General features: G+C 41.5%; 1 protein-coding gene across 1 annotated transcript in view; it reads right to left on the reverse strand.

The window, feature by feature from the left end:
* Positions 1-1498, reverse strand: part of si:ch1073-396h14.1 (disintegrin and metalloproteinase domain-containing protein 10) — a 34480-nt gene extending 32982 nt beyond the window's left edge. The window contains exon 1 of the mRNA XM_035648261.2: positions 1354-1498. The gene's annotated coding sequence lies outside the window, so the exon portion shown is untranslated. The remainder of the gene's footprint in view (positions 1-1353) is intronic.
* Between the last annotated feature and the right edge of the window lie 5877 nt (positions 1499-7375).

Below are 7375 nucleotides of genomic sequence, written 5' to 3' on the forward strand. Positions count from 1 at the left end.
TTTCCAGCAGCGGCAGCAGGCAGCTGTTTTTAGCATATAACTTGAAAAAAAACATCACCAACCGACAGACAGGTAAGTTAATGATCAGCTTGCAAATAAAAGTGGAGAAATTAGAGGCTAGAGATGCCAATATTTTTCTTAATGGTGAAATACGGGAATTCATTCATACATCCTGCATAATATCTTTGTGGTTGAATGCACTTACTGCAAGTCGCTTCGGACAAAAGTGTCGGCTAAATGAATGTAATTTGATAATTTAAATAAGTGAACAGAATGTGACGCTGCATAGAGGATCTGATCCACTGTTTATTTCCCCTCTGCTGTTTATTTCCCCTCTGCTCCTTGCTCTCCCCCTGTCAGCGCCTCTCTCATGAATGACTGTGATGGGGCGATAAACACTGAATATATGGTGCAAGACATGCTCTCATTACAGTCTTGAGTGGTGGGATTGCTGCGCATGAGCAATGATTATGTACTGTATATATTTATTATAAATTCTGATTAATCCAAACGCTTCAACATTCAAACTCAGTATGGGTCATAAACACTGCCCCTCCTCGTCAGCAGAAGGTACATGGGCCAAAGAAAATCAAAAGAAAATCAGCAGTACACATCAAAACATTTTTCCCCACAGATGGTTTCTGTAATTTTTTATGTAGTTCTCATCAAGCTGACGTACAAGTATTAATTTCGCTTTTGGGTTTGCTTTTAGTTATTTATGCTAAAATGTGGTGAGACATCATGATTGACACCATGTCAAGCACACAGACACAGACCTAATACACTCGCTGATGTCAAAGAGAAAATCTTGAATCCATAAGAGTTGCCAGTAATTTGCCACAGGAGATAACCTACAGGAATGTCCGGAAGTTGAGTAATTCTCTTGACACACAACAATTTCCCATAATGACTGAGTCTGTGGATGCATATTTTGTTTATAGTTGCTTCAGGTCCTTTTCCCAAGTGAAAGAAATGCACAGGGTCTATTTCCCACACTCCTCTTGTCTAACATGACTCAGACAGCAGAAAGACAACTAGGTTTCTCATCTCTGTGCAGCAGGTCATTAAAGATAAAGTCATGACCAGTATAATGCTCTGATAGGGAAATGTTATGAAAATGTCAGTTATAAATAAATGCACGTTTGATTCACAATGAGAAGGAATTGCTCAAGGTGATTTTCCTCCATCTGAGTTTTGTCTCTTATTAAAAGTATTTTGTTCTTGTTAACTTTTCATGATGTCCTTCCCCACTCTGGCCCCCACCCTGCTTTTCCCTGTCTCTCACTGTAGCTTTAAATGTGATTATATCTTAGCCCTATTCCCTGGTGAGAAGAGTTTTGGGGAGTTTTTTACCTTAAAAGGCCATGTGGAGTGGAGAGCTGGTTTCCTGTGGGAGGGCTTTCCTCCCTCTGACTCTGGAGCTGGAGGCTCGGCCCATCCTCATCCTCTCTCGCCCTCGCTGCTTCGGTCACTCCCACTTACACACACATGCACGCCTTCCTTTTACCACTCCCAGAAAAGTGGAGAAATCCAGCTCCAGCCAGATGTGTGCGCGCTTGTGTGTGTGTGTGTGTGTGTGTGTGAGTTTGTGTGTGTGTGTCTGTGTGTTTGTGTGCGATCCCCACTGACCTCCTTACTTAACAGGAGGTGAATGCACGGTCGCACAGGAAAACAAGGTAAAGAGAGAGACAAAGAGAAAAGACATTAGGCGAGCGAAGGAAGCAGGAAGAGAAAGAAAAAAGTTGTCAGGAATAAAAGTGTGGGAGGGGACAGGAAGAAAATGAGAGGAATAAAGGACGGGGAAGAAGTGTGGAGTGGTGATAATGAACTTTATGGGATCATTTGAAACTGAAGTCACCGAATGCCTCGGCTCCCAACATCCTGTCTGTCAACAGTCAGTCAGTCAGATAGTAAATGAGTCAGCAAGACTTTGTCCTTATAAGGTCTGTGCTTAAGAACCAGGCTGCACTGATGAACTGTGGACCAGAGCTACAGCTGCTGGTGTGTCACCACCATGTCAGAGTGAAGTCATGACTATCACATACTGTACCAGTCTGACTTTCTCTATCTCTCTTCCTGCGTCGGTGTAAACCCAGCCTGTCTTTCATACGCGTACCGTCATTGTGTCCCTGTCTCTCTAGTTTAATGCAACTCAGTTCAATTTTGGGCCATAGCAACTTTTTATTTTTTCAATCTGAAGCATGAATATTGTATTGTTGACTTTACATTTGATATTTTTTGTCGCTCTGCGGTTGCTGTACGTGATAAGAGGTTTGTGTTTTTATGTGAGCTCACAAAGCCAAACTTTAAATGGCCATTGAAAATCGAGATTGCATTTACATATTACATTTGTTTTTAAGGCAAATTCTAGATTAAATATGTAAAACTTAAGACAAAATTACATTCATTTGGCATTCTCCATAGAGCAGAACGTTTTAAAACAAATTGTAATGTAGGAAGCTTTAGTAGAAAATAAAAATGGATAACTATGTAAATTAATAAAATTTAACATAATGTGATAAATTGAAAATAATTTACACGTTTCAGTTTTTGGTTGTCTGGCTACATGCTAACTTGTTCTGGAGCTTTTGACCATGTCACATGGTTTTCATGAGCATATTGACGAGGTTCAGCTCAATTTAATCTGCTGACGAAGACAACAGCAGTTCAAGCTCCACTCACATGGTGTTTGTCAGCACATTGAGTTAGGTTGAATTGAATCAAATGGCTGCATATGGTCAAACGCTCCAGAGCGAATGAGCAGGACCTTGAGATAAGATTGTTTAGTCGACGGCTGTATAATGAACGGTGAAGCTTTTTTTCACTTAGACTGGTCCGTCGGCAGCAGTGTAACCGGTACGTAGTGCTGTCACGCTAATGCTGCATCGCATTTGTGACATGTATATTTGATGTTTACAGTCTGCGAAGGTCTATTATCAAATTACAACTACAGTGAAGTAGGAGAGTGGTATAAAACTTCTGCACACGCTGGACATGATAGTGGACATAATTAACGTAGTGACAGAAGTCCTCTCTCCCTAAACCAAACAGTAATGTTTAGATGGACTTCATAACCAGGCCCTGGTGGTCACACAAGGTCAGCAGCATTTATCTTTTTCCACATCTAGTGGAATCCACTACAGCCAAAAACGTTGAAATTGATCAAACGTTTTTTTTACATTCGTCTACAAGCTTTCAAATCTGGAGACCAGTAAACTTGACTGATCAACTGTGGAGACTCAAATAGATACATCTTGATTGATTTATTGTTTAATTGTTTATTTTTTTTCGAGACTTCCTGGAAATTTCTTTTGATACTAAATGGATACTACTGTTGAAATAAACTAATATTAAAGAAAATGAAGCTAATTCATGTTGTGTGGAACAAATTATGAATAAAAATGAAAAACTGATTTCCTCATCCAGTCATCTGCTTGATGTGTCATCCACACACTGGTCCGGAAAGTCCTCACCTGTCTCACACAGAGGAAAGCACATTGATTAATCAAAATCGATGGATTAGTAGATTATTATAATTCACAAACAGGATAATGTTGCCCGTGTATTTGTTAGACTCAGAGGAAGTAGAGTTGGACATGTGGCATCCAGCAAAACATCTTCCACAACACACTTCCTGATGTCACCACTTTGTGTGTGAGCAGTCAGATTCCTGTTCATTCACACTGATTGATTTCCTACTATGTGAACCTGACCAGCCAGTTTAAATCTCCTGGTGGCTGGATCATTAGCACACTGACTTGTGTGCCCACACTGACCTATTGTGCCATGCTGCTATACAGTAGACCCATTGAGCTGTGTAATGTCTTTAACAAAGGTGATGGAAATAATTGGGACCAATCAAAAAACCTGATGGACTTGTCACGTTAACCGAGATCCATCACATTTGAACAACACATTCCTTGTGGCACCTGGTTCGTCTTAAAGACGGACATTTTCTGACTGCATGATGTCAAAGAGAAGGGGACATTGTGAAACAGTCAAATGTGCGTCTTCTGAAATCACATTATGCAGCTGTGTGTGTGTGTGTGTGTGTGTGTGTGTGTGTGTGTGTGTGTGCGTGTGCGTGTGCGTGTGCGTGTTATGTGAGTTCACCTCCATCAGATTTACCAACACTGACGTTCTTCACTAAGAGAAGTTCAGACATGCAGACTAACTGCTGATTGGTCAGCCATGATCCAAACATCTGTGAAATGTCTGTGGAAAAGGTGTGTGTGTTGGGAGGGAGGGGATCATGACGTCACCGCACAGAAGCTTGTTGTCATACAGGAAACATGTGCCTCCGCTTGTGCAGACACAATGTTTCACAGGAGATGCGCCTCGCTGTCTCTCTCTCGCTCTGTGTGTGTGTGTGTGTGTGTGTCACTGTGAGTGAGTGTGTCACTGTGAGTGTGTGTGTGTGTGTGTGTGTGTCACTGTGAGTGTGTGTGTGTGTGTGTCACTGTGAGTGTGTGTGTGTGTGTGTGTGTGTGTGTGTGTTCAGGTGTTCAGGTGTCCTGTCTAAGTGAGTTATGAGGTATATGTTTCCAATCCAATGCCACAGCAGTTCACACATAGACAGAAGCAAAGACGCAAATGGACCAGAGCTTCATTTATCAATGATGGCTTTCTGTTTAGCTGTGTTCAGGACACTAGTCCACAGACTCTTCCCTTTTTTTCTGCTCGTCTCTCATCCTCTCCAATATGCCACGTTCTACATCATGAATAAAACAAAAAAATACACTTTCCCTGGCTACTCAACTTGCATTAGCAAAATCGCTCCATGTGACCTCTCCGCAGCATTTCTGTGGCTGAGCAGCAGTGAGAGAAAGCATACTTGGAACATCGGGGAAGGATATTAAAAAACATTAAATTATACTCTAGAATCAGCCGCTGAAGATGGTAACATTCATACAGCATGGGCCGGGGACTTGCAGCCGAGGCTTCACAGAGCAGAGCGGAGGATTGCTGACGGTGCAGTTCACATTTAGGAAAGAGGAGAAGCTCTCACTGGAGTTCTTTTAGAAATTCCATAACTGTGGATATTACTATACTGATGATATTAAAATTACTTCATATATTTGGACATACAAGTGCTGTTAAATATAAATGCTCAGGTCTCACCGCATTCAGTTCATCTTGTCAGGATTAGTCTCAGGCTCACACCACCTTCAAGCCATTGCTTTTGCTCTCACTGTGAAACAGGTTGAAGCCACACCAGCCAGAAGCTGTCAGACAACAATACAAAGCCCTTGCTCTCCACTTACTTAACTACATTGTTGATGCCGTCACTGTGAGAGGCTGCCAGACACTGAGTGACAGCTGACTATGGACCACATGGCTTCATACAGATCACCTGTCTGGCTAGAAAACGATTGCTGTGACACTATTCTCTTCATACAGTTTCTTCTTCCTGGCTTTCTCTCCTGTTCCACAGACAGAGGGACATTATGGGATGGTTTTGCAGCACAACCGGACTGCAGAGTTTTAGCAGAGGTCTCTGCATAGTGTACTTAAACACCTAACAAAATCTGATTTGAGAGTCTTCTGAAGGCTTGGCTACTGTCCAAGGCAGAAAACAACAGTAAAAATCTCAATTTGAACAAATAACCTTGAGTTAATAGAGAGAGCTCTGAGACTTAAAGGGCTTAAAACAAAAACATGCAGTTTATCTTCTTTTTACGTGAACAGTACGTAAAAATAACAATAACGTATTAATAACAGTACTTATTAATACCACCGGATGTTAAATCGAGTCATCATTTGTTTGCGAAAAATGTGTTCTGGTGGCCAAGAGAACAACACGGTTAAAGTAAGACTTATTGGGGACCAGTATAAATGCTGATGGTATCATTGTTTTTGATAACCAGAAGTTACACAGTGCAATCGGTTTTAACATCATAATGACAAGTTTAAGCCAAAAAGTTGTCTATTTCCGTTTATTTCAGACAAGTCTTTGTCAACAACAACAATGAAGACACATTTGATATAATTAGGCCACATTTGTATTTACCATGTTGTCATTTCTTATCTGTTCACACAGCAGCCTCTATTCATGGGTGCACACAGGAGGAGTTACAGTTGTTGTCAAATTCAATAATAAATGCTTAAGACTGTGATTATGCATAAAACAAAGGATAGCAAAGTTGATCATATATCAAATGGTTGCCTACAATTGTTATATCTATGTGACAACCTGTGATGCTAGCTACTTGATTGGGGAGCCAGTTGGTTTTTCATTCGGTTCTGCTTTCAGAAACATTACTGACGTCTAACTAACCAATTCTCGTGGATTTAGTAAATCATTCAAAAAGGAAACTTAAAGAGGAAGGACACAAATCAGAAAATAATGTTCACAAACAGCCAACTCTGGGGAATAAATGTGTGTCCATCAATGCCTGTGCTTGTATATATAAATATATATATCCAAGGATCCTGTTTAGGGCCTTTCATCTTTCTACATCTCTCTCTCTGTTGACACAGGCCTCCGTTGTTCACATAAACTCCGCTTGTGCATCAAACTCAAATATCATGTGCACAGAACTCAGAGCTCAAATTTCACAAGGTGCTTCACAACTTCTCACAAAGCTGTGACACATGTTTTGTTTTTTTCCTTTTGCCCCTGATAATCACACTCGAAACAACCATACAGGAGCTGTGTGAATTGCACCATATAGCCATATAACCAAAACAGCTCAGCGATGGGATGATAGAGGCACACAGGTACTGTCACATTTACTAGAGTAGAGTGTGACAGCTGAGAGGTACAAACTATTCTCTGAAATATATTACAGGTTGAATTTAATCCACAAATATCTTTGTTTGCATTGGTTTTCTATACTGGCTAGTTTTATGTTTTTCTATTGAACCACACTGTGACCTCCCACATAACATTGGATTTGAGCAGGATGACACCTTGAGTTTTAATGCTAATATTTTTTTGGGATTTAACTCTCTCTCTCTTCGTCTAATACACAGACCCTAGAGGTGAGATGCTGCACGCCAGCGGTACTCTTTAGCCATTGACAGGAGGTTAAATGTGGAAACGGAACCTGCGCTCGTCTCTCTCCTGTCGGATCTCTGTCCCTCTGTGAAAACACAGCAACCCAAATAAGGAGATTAGTGAGCGAGCGGAGTGCGGCAGCCAGACCATTCCTCCGAAAGGCCTTGGATGGTTGGTTTGATAGGGTGGAGTATGTGGCTAAGAGAGTGATAGTCGTGGAGTCGGTATGGAGTGGACGCAGAGTGGTGAGTGGAGGGACGGAGAGAAAGGATGGATAGAAGGAGGGAGGGTGAGAACATGGGAGGAGGAGGAGGAGGTGATCAGGGACTGGAGGCAGGTTCTCCTGCACTTTAAATAACTACCCATATAGGGCTC

This window comes from Scophthalmus maximus, chromosome 13 (genome assembly GCF_022379125.1).
Source record: "Scophthalmus maximus strain ysfricsl-2021 chromosome 13, ASM2237912v1, whole genome shotgun sequence".
In the NCBI taxonomy this organism is placed as follows: Eukaryota; Metazoa; Chordata; class Actinopteri; order Pleuronectiformes; family Scophthalmidae; genus Scophthalmus; species Scophthalmus maximus.